This window comes from Anas acuta, chromosome 3 (assembly GCF_963932015.1).
Source record: "Anas acuta chromosome 3, bAnaAcu1.1, whole genome shotgun sequence".
Taxonomy (NCBI): Eukaryota; Metazoa; Chordata; class Aves; order Anseriformes; family Anatidae; genus Anas; species Anas acuta.
This window is the reverse complement of record NC_088981.1, coordinates 18,832,724-18,847,723: the sequence shown is the minus strand read 5'-3', so window position 1 is coordinate 18,847,723 and position 15,000 is coordinate 18,832,724. Positions and strand designations below refer to the sequence as shown.

The 15,000-nt window shown below is 45.1% G+C and overlaps 1 protein-coding gene across 4 annotated transcripts in view; it reads right to left on the bottom strand.

Moving 5' to 3' along the window:
• Positions 1 to 15,000, bottom strand: part of PROX1 (prospero homeobox 1) — a 48,721-nt gene that overhangs the window by 11,877 nt on the left and 21,844 nt on the right. The window lies entirely within an intron of this gene.

Here is a 15,000-nt window from a genome sequence, read left to right as displayed (position 1 = left end):
TGTGGATAGCATACCCAGCACAAGTTTAGGTTTGCATGTTGGTTCTCATAAGCAAACAGTGAGGATTTTTTGGACTGATGGGTCTAATGGCAACAGAGCTGCAGAAAGCACTAGCAAAACTGTCAAATCATTACTGGTTGTGATTTCTTTTAAAAATTCAGCAATAGGTAACAGCAACCTCACTGTAGTATAGTACCAAAATTTGGGTGGATGTTGGAAATAATGTAAGTGCTTCTTGGAGCAGATTTGCAAGCTCTCCTCAGGGATGGGATTGAGAGCCTCCCAACAACGCACAAGGCACCCTTAAAACTATTCACTTGGCTAGGGGCAGAGGGAGAGGATCAGACGCTGGTTTTCAGTACGGGGTCCCATGTTTAGAAGTACCAAGACCAACGCAACCGTTCTAATATTGTAACAGCGTCAGACAACTGCTTGGCTGTAGTGCACAAAGCTGAAGATCCTTCAGACAGGGACAGCTGGGCTAAGCTCGAAACCTTTTCTCATACAATGTCTAATCTGCGTTAAACTTCAGCTCCATTTATACGATTAGGCTGGCCAGAGCGTACCTACAGACTTTGCCTGTGGTATTGTGCTGGAGTCTGATAGTGTGTTGTATTACTAATGTTCCAAGAGTAAACACACTTGTAGGAAACAGCTATAGTTCAAGGCTGCACTTTAAAAAAATAAATGTTTCATCAGTCTTAGCAAAGGAACAAACGGCAATAACACTCTGTATCATATTTTACAAAGCTTCAAAAGAACAATGTCCCGTTGAGTGAAATTCAGTAGCATTCTGTAAACATTAATTTAAGGAAATCAATAGGCTCTGTGAGCTAAAGCCATATTGCAAGATAAACTGGCTGGAGTGCTACTTTGTCAAACAGATTTTAGTTTTCTCGGCTAGATAAAGACGGTTTCAAAATGGGGTAACGTGTTGCAACCAAGGTTTGAAAACTATGTGGCCTTCAAACAGTCTGCTTGTTCCTACTACAAAGCTGGATAAACATACTTTAAAAATGATAAGATTGGGTCAGGATTGATTTTACTTTCAAATTTTATATAAAGTAGAATTCTTGGTGAATGTTTGTTTGGATTTTTTTGATCCTAATTATGAGCAGAAATAAACAAGTGCAGCACAGACAGCTCAAGATGTCAGGCTGCCAGCAGAAGTAAAATTACCCAGAGGTGGCTTTCTTTTTTTTTTTTTTGCAATTGCAGGACTTCATGGATTTAAAAAATCTTTATTCATGTTGACCTGGTGGGCAACAAGTCGCCTTGCCAAATAGGAAAGCCAAAATCTCTTGTGGACTTGGGATCAGAGGTCTTCAGCTGGTGAAGGCTGCTCACGTTGCAGAGCGCAAGGTCGTGGAGAGGGGAGGTAAACAGGCTGGGGGGGAGGCCAGATTGCTCTTCGAGCTCTTCTAGGTGGATGGTCTGGGCAGTGACAGGAGAGGGGGGCTCCGCAGGGAGCCTCTTAATCCCAGGAAAAGACATAAAGAGCATCCATTACGGCAAGTGGTGGAGAACCTCTCCGGGATGACGAGTGAGTCCGTGCCGGGGGAGCAGTCTCACCATGTGCAGCTCCAGGTCAGATGGCTTTGCAGTGGGTGTGCAGTGGTCTGGACCAGCACAGGTGCAGCAAAGGCAGAAGATGATTCAGGGGAAATATTTCTGCTAAAGACCTTATACAAAGAACAAACTAGATGTGCACAAGCACCCCAAAGTCGGGGTGAGAACCTGACCTTGGCTGACAATGGGAATGAGATCCAGTGTTACAGAAGAGCTTTGGGGGCACAGCACAACCTTCTGAAAGGAGATGCTTGAGAAAGTCTACGTACATCACCCATGTGCAGCCCCGTGTCCCTTACTCACAGGATGAAGATTTAAGCCTGTGGGCTTTGGGGGCAAGCTGGCACCTAGATGTGTATTCCCATACTCACAGCCTGTCGTGGAGGAAAGCTATGGAGTGGTAGTCCCTTCCCAACCCTTCCCTTCCCCTAAGGCACCAATGCTGGGGCCAAGCCAGAAGGAACACAGCAAGGCACCTGGCTACTTCTGAGGCTATTTCCCTGTGGCTTGTGGGGAGGCAGGTGACACTGGGACACTGGTGTCTTTCCCCACGTGCATCCCACCGAGCCAGTGACCCCCCACTAAATGAAGAGCTAGAAGCAGCCCATTCTCACCTATCCCACTCACCTACCTATCCCCGGGGCCCTCTGCTAAGCAGGGACTTGCACAGTTCGCAGCTGCAGGCACTGTTTCCCAGGGTAACCCTTCCCATTGCTTCTCCTGCTCTCTCAAGGGCAGCATGTGTGCAATACTGTGCTGGTGTCCCGGTGTCCTGGCCCCTCGCATGTTTACCCAGCCCTTCCCCTCCCCTCGCACGTCCACACGCTCTCCTTCCCCGAGCGCGGCGAGCTGCTGCGTGGGACCATCTTAGCGCTGCGAGTTGGTGTGGCAGCATATCAAGCAGGAGGCTTTGGCTTCTGCACAGAATTTGGAGGCAGGTTTTGGAGTAAGTTGCTACACTTTTTGGCGCGAAAGCCACGGCAGCATATGGCCCAATGTTCTCGGTTTAAGTCTGACACTTAACATTATTTAACAGTTTCTGTGTTAGGTGCTTTATAAGGTAAAGGAAATTAACAATTTTCAGCTAATTAGATCACTCAATTGGCTGAACATCCTGGACACCTCTTAGAAAAAAATGGGTTGGCTCAGGCAATGGAAAGGCTAATGCCTCTTCCATTATCACTTATGAGGAGAGGGAAATAGTTGGAAAGGATGCTTTTACTTTAAAAACACAAATGAAAAATACCTCAGCCATTGGACACTTCCCTAAACACACTTTTCTCCCTACCAACATCTTTCTAGAGACCAGGGCACTGGTTTGTCCACTGCTATGTGTGCCCCAGTCCCCTCTTGTGCCACCATGGTCTGTGTTTATTGCTTTTGAGTTTGCTCTCACAGCTCTTGCTGTGCAAATCTGTTAAGAAACAGATTTTTGGGGAAGAGAAGAAGGTAGACAAGGAGTTGGGTGGCTGCTCAGTATGGTCTGCTGTCCCACTGCCAGCCCCAGTGCCACTGAAAGGGGAGCCCACTCCTGTGGGACAGCACCAACACCCCAGTGCTGAGCCTGGTGTGCAGGAAGAGAAAAGCATTAGCCTGAGCCCAGCTTGGAAAGAAAAATTGGGAAAACAACAGAGGTTCCTTCTTGCAGTTCCTGTTATGCCAGAGCTTTTTTAGTCTTTGTAAAAAGCTGGAAAACACATGGCCCTCAAATGATTTAAGAATGCACTTTAAACCTGTTTGCCTGAAATGAAGCTGAGATGCCTTATCCCCCGTGTGGGGTTTGGGGCACTACTAATCTACTGCTGGCTTACTGTTATCTCCTCCGCCAAGCTCACAAAAGGAGGGAGAACGGGCATGGCTCTTACAAGGAAAAAAAGCCTGACAGTGGGGCTGCTGAGATGTCTGATACTATCAGGGAAGTGAAAGTGGTAGCGCAGTGAAAATGGATACTGCGCGATACATTAGATTTAATCACTTGCATTTCAATTAAGCTTTTCCACAAATAAAGCTTGGGAAGTACTCTGCAGGCTCCCCGGGCGGCTGGAGCACCGTCAGCGCTGCCGGCCCCGGCTGGAGGCAGGCAGGGAGCAGCACTTCCCAGCTCTACGGGCACGGACACATCGTCCCACACCTGCCTCCTGCTTGTCCCTGCGTGGCCAGCACGCCCAGAGGGTCTCTGCCCTGGCACTGCTGTGCCCGTGGTTCAGGCACTGAGCCCACCCATCACAGAAATACACTTACTGCCCACTGCAAACACAACGGCCTCGGCGAGCCGGCTTTTAAGCAGAAAACTTGGTGAGACCCAAGAGCTGAGCGGGCTGGAGTAAAAGTAACAGACTTCCCATTTGACAATTTATTTAGACTTATTTGCACCTTGCAATTTGGTTCTCCCCTTTCCCCTTCCTCAAAAAATTATCGATAGCATGTAACTGGGGAGATGATTATCAAGCTTCCTTTGCTGCCTTGCTGATGAATTAGAGCTGCAATGAGACGTAGAGGCTTCTAATGGAAACTCTGATTGCCCTTAACGCACTGCATTGCCAATGGCACTGCTGCAGAGTGGAAAAATCACTAAGGCTCCCGCGGCTTGTGATAGCTGGGGGTTTAGTATGTGTTGGGGAACGTAAGGAAGGACTGCAGGAGGGGCCACTGTCACACCCAAGGTGTCTCATTCCGAACCTGGAGGAGAAATAAGACTCACACCCCCAACAGCCTGACTGTAACTCAGCCCCACTGTGGGGAAATGCAATCTGCTGCAAGAGGCTGCCGACAACGCCAAGCGGCACATGATGTGCCCTGCTGCCAAATTCTGGCAGGTACCGTGCACAGGCGCCCACAAAAAACCTGCCCAGGGAAGTAAGTATGAGGATGACCACGCAATGCTGGCTCTGCTGCGGGAACAGCAGAGAGGTTAGGGCATGGTCTCCTGGCCACCACAGCCCGGTGGGATGGGATGTGTCACTTGGAAGGACCGGGAGGCACAGCCTGGTTTGTGAGGAGTGGGGGCATCGCCCCCCAGCAGGACACCCTCCACTCTCAAGGTCTATTTCCATGCCTAAGAGAGCAGGGCATGCAGAAACTGCTGGTTAGACCATGGGTACAGAGGTTTGCAGAGCTCATAGTGCGTAGGGATTTTTTTTTTTTTAATTCAGCAGAATTTGGCCCTTTACATGAAACATTAATACTATAGCAGAAGCCCCAATTAAAGGCTTATATATCTAAAGTACACCTCATAATGCATGCGTAAAAACATCTAACAGTGAGTAAACATCAGGAATTGGTGTTGCTTACTCCTCTTCACTCTCCCCACCTCTCTGCATTGCAGTAACCTCCGTCGGCTGTGCCTGCCCCTGAAAAAGCCCCAGCGGTTTCCACAGTGCCCTTTCCCTGCTTGGTTTGTGTGTGCTGGGGCCAGGGGAGGCAGGGATGGGAAGCAGGTGGTGCTTAATCAGTCTGGCAGGGAAATGGCTGGTCACTGGGGTCCTTTTGGGGGTGGCATGAAGGTGGTAAGCGTGCCCTCTGGCAGTGGGAGACCTCCCTTCCTCTCTCCCATGGCAGAGGGTAGGGGACAGGGAAGGAAATTGCGCACAGTTCGTGGGCACGGGATGCTGTAAATGAAGCAGCCTCACCAGCCCAGGCTTCCCCCTAGATTATCTCTGCCGAGCTCCTGCCCAGTGTAACTGTGCACGTCTGGATGGAGCCCACCGTGATGGGATGAACTGCTCCAGCCAGAGCTGTGCGGCTGTAGGCATCCAGTTACCAGGTCCAGTGCGGGACCAGCGAACCCTGTGAGGTCGGAAGACAAAGTCTTCAGCCCTAATGGACTGAGCTGCTTCTCGTTTGACTCCTCTCTAGCCCTTGCGGAAGGAAACGGTGCGGCTGCAGACGGCGCTGGATGAGATAACCTCGAGGCTGGGCCCGATGGAGCCAGCCCTCTCCGCAATTGCATGAGATAAGCCACTTCGGCTTCTCCCTGAACACTGATACTTGGCAGTTAAAGGGCTTTTCTTTTCAGTGTTGATTTCCCCTCTCTCCTGTGGAAAAGTTTCTGAAGTTGTAGACTACTGCTTTAAATGCATTTATGCGTCTACATCATCATTGTCCCCTAAGCCTCAATCAGTCCCGCAGCCTTTCTGCTGAGCAACAGAGATCGTGTCTCCCCACTCTGCTGCTCTCTACATAGCCCCTCCATTGCATGCAGAAGCAACTTCCAGGCTGTACCATTGAGCACTTTTGGACTACTGCATGGCTACAGCTTCCTCTGATGGCACATTTCCACCGGCACCTTGAAACCGTGCCCCCCAAGGGCAGTTCACGAGTCCCACTGGTAGCACAGTGAAACGAGGCAGCACCAGGCTGTGCAACTTCCCCCTCTGCAGATAAGAAGGATGAACCTTGCCCCTTCCAGATCCACAGGGAGAAACCATCTCCAATATGTCGATTACCTTCGTTCAGTTGGCCCTTCTGGCTGTCCCTCTCTCTCACCCAGCCACGCGCACGCGTCAGGAAGGCACCGGGCTCTGCCTCTGCACTACAAAATTCAGCAACATGCCAGTCCTGCCACAAGCTCTGCGTAGCTACGAAGTGCCCCATGATGCTAAATACTCCCTCTCTCTTAGACTGAGTAGCGTTTTTAAACTGCAGTCCTTGCATTATTGTCGTCACTTCAGTATGGTACTGAGACGTGGCTCCTGCAGCTCCCAGGTTCTCTCTCATGCAGGTGACGGGGACAGAGTCCCCGTGGACCTCTGCGATGTTCTGCCATTGCTTCCTCTCGGGCTCAGCATTTCACTTTTACAAATTTAAGCATCTTTCAAAATAACATCTCCGTTGCATTAGGCTGGAGATCACAAGGTTTTGTGACGCTGCTAAACCTCTCTCCCAGTTTCCAAAGGTTATGGAAAATCCCTAATTCATGTTATGAGGACCCGACCCTCATTCATTTTAAAACACCTTGAGGATACCGAGCAGTGCTCTGCTTGAAGGTGACCTACTCAAAGTCCTACAGGAGGGGCAACCCTATCTGTATGACTTCTGTTAAAGTCAGTCACACAGCCCAGACCCTGCACCGTGAGACGGTATCGGCTGGGACCTCCTCTTTTGGCAAGAGCCCCTTACAAAAATAAAAACAACGCCCCCCTCTACCCCACAGCCATAAACATGATGGCTCCGTGGCTCCAAATCTAGGTCTGCAATCAATTTTTCATTTTAAAATAAACAAATGAAACTTTTTTTTTTCAATTAACATTTAACAAATATTCACACACTTGACTGTATAGTGATACAACAAAAGACAGCTCTTCAGCTGGCACGCATTAATTAGCTCCTCTGACTGCTGGAGCTGATTTACACCAAAACTGAGAATCCAGCCCAGAATTTAGTTCAGTACCATGTAAAAAAAGTGCGGGGTGGGTGGGATGTGGATGGCAAAATCTTAGAAAACTAGCAGCTAGCCCACTATTTCAAATCTCTCTGGTATGATAGTTACATAGAAGAGCTTCGATAAAGTTTAGAAGATCAAACATTTTCCTCAGTTTTCACAGTACAAAATGTTCTATGCCCTTTAATGTGAAAAAAGGAGTAAGAACACACAGCTTATAAGAAATTTCAGTCGATCAGGTCTTACAAACTCTCTCCTCCTTCACTGGAAGGTGCTGCTTCTGCAGAAGTTCTGAATGAAAAATTTAGCTGTGTTGTCTAAAAGAAATAAAGCCTGGAAGAATAATGTGCAACTTGCATGTTACCCACTACACCACAACTAGAATTTACTAGATGGTAAGAGAAATCATTGGTTTTGTAATTTTTTTCTTTTTTTTTTTTTTTTTTTTTTTTTTTCCGAACGACAAGTTTTAAAATATTGCCACTGACTGGAACTGCCTAGCCTAACAAATTCTTTCTGTGCAGGATGAATGAAAAAGGATTTAAGCTCGAGAGGAGTAAGACTTTACTCTAGTGAGGAATAACATGGGTTAAAATTCACCTTGCTTCTCACTCCTCATCCAGGATGGATTTTTGGAGAACCCAAATACAGACATCTGGAAATCAGTTTTGCACAGAAAAATAGAAAACAGGGAAGAACTAGGAAGATGAATAAAGGCTCATCACAGACACAAAAGAACAGAGCAAAAAGAAGCTTGGATTTGGGTATTCTTGTCTGGCAAGGAGGCAGGCAGTAAGGCTAATGAAGCATTTGCGATATGGGACGTATGCCAGCGTAACAAAGAAGATGTGCATCAGCTCTGCAGATGTGCCAAAGCCCCCAGAGCAAAATAATGACATAATCACCATCAGTGTCACAGACCAGACTGTACACAAGGTGACATGGGAGAGAATAAATAAGAGTCTTTAGAGGCCTGCAGTACACACACGGGAAGGAATAGCCATTCCTCACAACTGCCACAAGAGAGTGGCGAGAGGTTGAGTATAATGTGTGCAGCTAGCAAAAGAAATCTTGAATTGTGCAAGGCTAGCGCACTATAAATTGGTGCTTTTCTCCATCTCCAGTTGACGTTTCAATTCCCACTACCCCTTGTTGAATGCAAAATGAAATGGCAGTAGGAGTCGGAAGAGTTTGCCAAGTTGTGTTTTGTTTTGTTTTTGTTGGTTTTTTTTTTTTTTTTTGGAAAGGGGTTGTTTTGTTTGAGAAGAGGACGGGGCAATAAGGATGAGTACCAGTAAATAACTGTAAAAACAAAAAAAAGAGAGAGAGAGAGAGAGAGACAAAAAAACCTCACCCAAAGCAAAGCACGGCACACCACCACTCCATGCACACAGAGGCGCACGCACAGAAACCCTGCACCATTCGGCTGGAACAATCCTAGGATTCCCCCAGAGCGAAATTAGAAACAAACAAGGACAGGTTTGGCTTTTTTTTCGGGGGCTGCACTTTCTGGTTTACTGTTATCCATGAACTAAACCAGGAAAAATCCCACTAAAATTATTTTCCACGCTAAAGGACGAGATTACTATTTTATTGATCAGTAATAAAACACCGCTTAGGGCAATTTAGTACTTAACATGTTATTTGCGGTGGGGAGTAATCTGAAAAGCTCTGAGTACCCTTAAATCATTTCACAACAGCTTTTCCTGCGTAAAAGCACGCGCTTGCCTCAGTACGGCTGGGCGATGCGGTGGCGTGTTGTTTTTTTTTTTTTTAACGGGACTTTTTGACGGATTTTTTTAAAGGGAGCATCTGTCTGCTGGAGCAGAGCAGCCCTGACAGTCGTTCACGGGGCTGCCTGGGTGAACGGTAACAGAGGAGGAGGTTGGCTGAAGGCGCCACCAGGGCTCTGGCAGAAGGAACACTCAAGTACGTAATTGTTCGCAGGATCAGGCCCTACAAGAGGAGCTCAGAAGAACAAAGCACTTGGCTTCACCAGTGTCCCTTTTCATTGCTTCTAATGAAAGATTCATAAGAATAACTTTAATTTTTTATGATCTTTTTTTTGCATTACTGTATTAGCTGCATCTTCTTTGTACGTAATTTCTTCTTAAATACAGAAAACCTGTTTCCAAATGCCAGGCTTAATAACTTAATCAGTACAATAATTGATCTTGATTGTTGTGCAGTCCTTCTTAACATTAAGGAAGTGAGATAGAGCCCAGAAAATGTTTTATATGATTATTCTGTTTCATTGCAAAGTGATGTATTTCTGAAGAATGCAGGTAAAGGTCCAGAGTGGAGTCTTTTTTTTTTTTTTTTTTTGAGATTAAAAAAAAAATTAATACCTCCCTAATTTGCTAGTTAAACTGTTCAGTGGAAGAATGATTGTATTTGTCTTTTTTGGCTTCGCCCAATTAATTGGAGCAGTAACATAACGATTGTTAATAAACAGCCCTAATTTGACTATACTTCTTGCATATCTACTAACCATACCATATCTTTGTTCAGCGTACCATCGGGGAGAACAGGGAAGCATGTATATAATTTCATCCTGTGGTATATGAAGTTTAATAATTATGCCACAGAGGAATCTAAATTAATAGCAGAAGGCATAACAATATTAATAATCTGCTTAGCAAACTCCAGCTTCTTTGCACTTTGATGTTATGAGCAGAGACAGGAGGAACTGTGGCAGTTTTTTAAATTGGGTGAGTGTTTGTTTCTGTTACAGCTCACACCAGCGCTTTCTTTCATGCTTTTTCTACTATGCATCCTTCTTCCCTCTAAGAAAAAAAAAACACAAACAAACCACAAAACCAAAACAACAGAAAGAAGCAAAAACACAGAGCAACTCAACAAACAAACCAACGCTTATTTGGTGCGTTTCGATCAAAGCCGGCTGATCGAATCTTTCATTTATTTACCAAAGTTTCATGGCAGCCATTCTTCATAATTACAGCAGGGTTGCAATTTTTTTTCCCCCCTTGCATAAAGGAGAAGGGGTTCTGAGAAAGTTTTTAATTAGCTAAATAGGTCTGTGTAATCTAGATGAAATAAACACGCCCGTTTGAAAAGGTTGTTAGAAGTTTTGCAGCCATTTAATCCATAGATGGCTGAACACAATGATACCTTCCGCAGACAGCCACCGCCACCACCAGCAGCTGTTAGAAGAGAGCTTGCTCCCTGCTCCTATTGATAACCCTTTGTGGAACGAAGAAAAAGAGCTGAGGGAAGGAGAACTGAATGTCAGACAATAGACATCGCTACACACACTGTCTCTGAACTTTCCTCATCTCTGAAGGACAATTAATTATGAAGGCCTTTGGGGTAGGTCGAAGCAAGGGAAAACCTACTGCTGGCCCAGCACTCCAGCCGCTATCTCTGTGTTTGTTAAATGGTCGTGCCTGTTGGGGAACCAGAGTAGCAGCCACCAAAATAGCCAATAGATCATTTAGGAAAAAGAGAGCAAAAGATTTTTTTATGTGTGCCTGTCCTTGTATAATTCTATTCTCACTGTGAAATCATCCATACACAAAACACAAGGACAATTTTTTTTTTTTTTTAGAAGAGCCACAGGGTAGGTTACAGTCAGAAACGGCCTCTCAGTGGTGTGTTAAAAAGGATGGTCTTTTCACCAAATCATTTCACAGAGGCAAAACAGACAAACACAAAGAGTTGAGACTTTTTCTCCTACATTAAATAGAGTAACTGATAAGGTCAGACATATGATACCTAAAGACATGAATCTGTGAACTCTTGAAGTCAAAGGACTTCTCTGTGCAAAGGAACAATCTTTCAAAGGAAATAGATCATAGAACTCCACTGAATCCCCTTTAAACTTTATGAAGCAGGAGGAGAAAAAGCTCTAAGTAGGGAAGCTTGACAGAAGAGCCTTGAACTATTTTCTGAAGGAAAGATGAGACCCTCCCTAGGCTGCCACAAAACATCTTTTTTTTTCTAAAGGCTCTTCTGAACTTTGATATGTGCCAAGACACCGCTATTGAAAGCTGTATAATTATGTGCTATAGCCACTGTAGAAAATGCTTTGTTCACCACAACAAAGAACAATAAGCAAAGTAAAGTGACATTACACTGTATCTTTTTCTTTAAGAATGTTGAGAAAGGTCACGGTACGTTATAACTAATAAAGCTGTTGAGTAAGGAAGTTTAAAGTTGATCTTGCTGTGCTTAAATGTAACCCAATGACAAAAAGGCAGAGGGAACTAAAATTGTAATGACATTAAAAAATAGATCATATATCAATGTGCCAACTTCATTATACAAACACCTTGAATCCAGAGGACACAAACATAAAAAACGAGCGTAGTCCTGCAACAGTATTCCTCCTGCGATTCCTCCCTAATAGCTTCCAACTACAATCTGCAGTTCCACCAACTGCAAAAGCTGATTAACCAGCATTAATTGATACGTGCGCTGCACAGCCCTTCTACTGAAAGCCGTGGATTTTGTTACTCGATTTACAAATCAGCTTCGACTCCTGTGCAGTTTTCAAGGAAAGCTTTGCTGTTTCACAAGAGCGCCTCTTCAAAATTAAAACAAAACAAAACAAAACAAAACAAAAGGAAAAAGGCCTGAGGGCATCAATTAAATTTCCCGAAAGCAAGAAGATTTTTAAGTGAGAAGGAAGTTCCATCTAGATATATGTTTTAGTTTCTCTTCAGAGGAATCGGGACAGTTATGTCTGCTATTCTCAAATTGCAAATTCAGCTTTATTCTCCTTGCAGCAGACTGCAAGAGAGAGGCCTTCCGACTTTTTCTTTAAGAATGCTGAGAACGATGTCGAAACACTACAACAATAAACCCCTTGAATGAGGAAGTCTACAGCTGAGGAAAAAAATGCGAGGAGTGTAATACTAAAATAAACAACTGTCCCATTAGCCTGTGCCCACTTCTGGTCCCATTACAAGTGCGCAGATCGCCGCTGCAGCTTGCAGAGAAAGAGCACGCAAGCTTTGAGATGGAAGTTAGCAAGTTATTGACTTGATTTTCAGTTCTCTGGAGACCACTTTACACTGCTCGAGTTGTGTAAAGGAGCATTAGGGTGGTTATAAATTCTCCCTTACAGTGCCTTCGTATTGCAAAAACATGCGTACATGGCCTCAGTTTAAATAAGAATCAGGTTCAAAGGCTTTAATTCTCCTTCTGATGAACCCTAATTCAGTTTGAGATGAGTCCTGCAGGAAGGACACGGGTTCCTAAAATAGGCACACGAGTGGCCGGAATTTTCAATAATTTAGGATGTCTTGATTTTTGGATGCAGTAATGGGCACACGTCATTCTCAGGGAATGGACCATCGAGGACCTCCTGACAAAGTGGCTCTCAATGACACATCTCCAGTTGAGCATCTCAAAATGGACCTGGCCTAAACCCATCATCACTTCTGAAAATTTTGGCAGCCAGTGTTCCTCTCAAGAGCTCATGGACCACTTATGTGACTGGGTTATTACTTGGACTTCATAGGTGGTGTTACTTGAATTGCTTTAATTAATCCCATTGATGGTTATGGGACTAACTCAAAGCTCTTTAAGATAACCATTCTGCTAAGACTTGAGCACAACCAGCCTCAATTAGGTTTTTCCTCACCACTATGATTCTCCCCTGCCAAAAGCAGAGGCAACTTCCTAAAAATGTTTTTCACCTTGGGGCATTCCCATGGGCTATGTGCAGGAGCGTGGTGAGCGTACGCTGCAGGCAGGAGGGAGGGCATCGAGGGAAATGCCTTGCATGGGCAGACTGAGCCTGGGATTTCAGAGCTGGGGCTGGGTTGTTAAATGTGTACAAGGAAAAGGACCATGCGGAGAGATGTTAATGTACAGAGGATGACGGTAACTACAAAAAATGCCAGGGAAAAAGGCTGATGGAGGAACGGGAGCCAAAGCAAGGATAAAATCCAGGTACTATCCTCAGGCCAATTTCTTTTGCTTGGTTTAAGTAAATAAATTGAAAAGAAAAAATAACCATATTTTTATTTTATCTGGCAGCATGGTGTCCCCCTCACTTGAAACCATCCTGTCACAGTTACAACTGTGAGTGCTGATGCTCTCTTTTAGGACAGATTTTGAAAGAGTGTTACAAAATGATTTGGGATTATTTTTTCTTTTCATGCATGGCAACAATACCTGACTTTCGTTACTGCAGCTGGCATTCAAAAAGCCTATGGCAGCACCACAGATGAGACTGATATCAAGTGGCACTGCAAGCTGTCCTCTCTTTCTGACCAACTTCGTTCGGCACTTGTGCTGGGACACTGACATTTGCGGCTTTCATTCACCAGGACAAGCCGCCTTCTCTCTCCTTGGCAGAACTGCCGCAGAAGAGAGAAGCATCTTCATTTTTCATTAAAAAAAGAAAAAAAAAAAGAAAAAGAAAAAAGAAGAAAAAAAAAGAGAAAGAAAAAGCTTTTTTTCCTCCCTCTTTCAAGACTCTTTTTCAAATTGTTCTGTGCAGCTACGCTCAGCACAAGTTCTTCCAGCGAACCCCACAGCAGGAGAGGGAAGCGTGGAAGCCGCCACACACACGTCCACACACGTGTGCACACAAAACACGGGCAGAGCTGCATGGCGCGGGAGGAGGCGTTGTATCTCTCTCTGGCTCACAGCCACAAGGGTACAATGGCAAGGCTAAAAACGATAGGGCATGTGGTTTGTTAAACATCTTATTTGACTTTGCTGAAAGCTGTCAGTTCCACTGCACCGGGAGAGAAACACGGTATCACAGATTCCTGAGCAAATCAATGGCACAGCTTGATACGGACCAAACGCACGTTTTAGCTTTATCATTTTTTTTTTCCCTAATAGTCAATTTAGGAATATTAAAGTATACGCACAAATTTCACCCAAGAAGAAATAAAGGTGGAGGGTTTAGGAAGAGTAGTGGATGTGATTTAAGAGGAACAGCCTATCAAACTAATCAGAAGATCAGCAACGCATCATTGAAGTATGGGAAGAAGGAACTTTGATGACGCTAAATATGGCAAATGCTCAGTTTGCTAAATCCCTTTGGATCCAATTTCAACATTACAGTAGTTGTCATTTTTGCCTTGCAGCTCGTGGGGGAGGGACTGAGCATTTATCGGAAAAGTTACATAGGCTACACTAAAAACTGCACTGTGCAGCTTAATGATCTCGTAACTGCTGGGTCTTCAGAGCAAAACCAAGATTTGAACCTCTGGGAAATTCTCATTATATGAGATAACACACGAGAGGCTGCGTGAAAGGATCTGCAAATCACCGCCGTTTATAACATGCCAGAAGGCCTTTTCCTCCATGATAGGGGAAAAAGCAAGGGGCTCCCGTTGCCGAGAGGAGGAGACAGCCACCAGTGGCAGCGCTAAACACAAGATTCCTATTTTCCCATCTGCCTGAAAACACCTATATGCTCCCCATGTTTCTTCACTGAAGTAATCCGTTGACATCAACATTGCAACTAACGCTTTGAAAAGCAGACATTAGTGCCTGAAATCATAAAGGACCAAGACTTTTGGAGCACAAAGATCGTTGCAACCTAGGCTCTGCAAACAGGATAAAAGTTGTGATGACAAGAAGAAAACCTTGAGGAAATTTAAACACTCTTTGACGGAAGAGAAGTTAGTAACACCTGCCCCTTTGTGTGTTTCCCTTTCTTTTCCTGTGCTTCCCTGTCACATCTTGGCATCCACAGAGCCTGAGCCCCTTGGGGGCCTGGGGGTGCTGGCATAAAAGTCTGGGTATCGTCAGCTGTAACAAATGGCAGAGCCCCCGGGGAGCATCCCCTGTGCCCCTTGATTCACCTGTCCTGTCCATGCAACCTCTCTCCTAGGAAACACTGCTCTGAGCAAGCTCCTCTTAGAGACTTTTTTACACTACCTGAACTTAAGTACTGTGAAAATGATCACCACTAAAAATCTCCCAGAAGGATTTAGGTGGGAAACCATCCGCCTTATGCTGACGAATGTCACTTCTGCTACAGGATGGGGCTCAAAACGCAACTTGCCACTGAATGACGGGTGCAGACAAAAATCATAATAAAATGAACACCACTACAACTT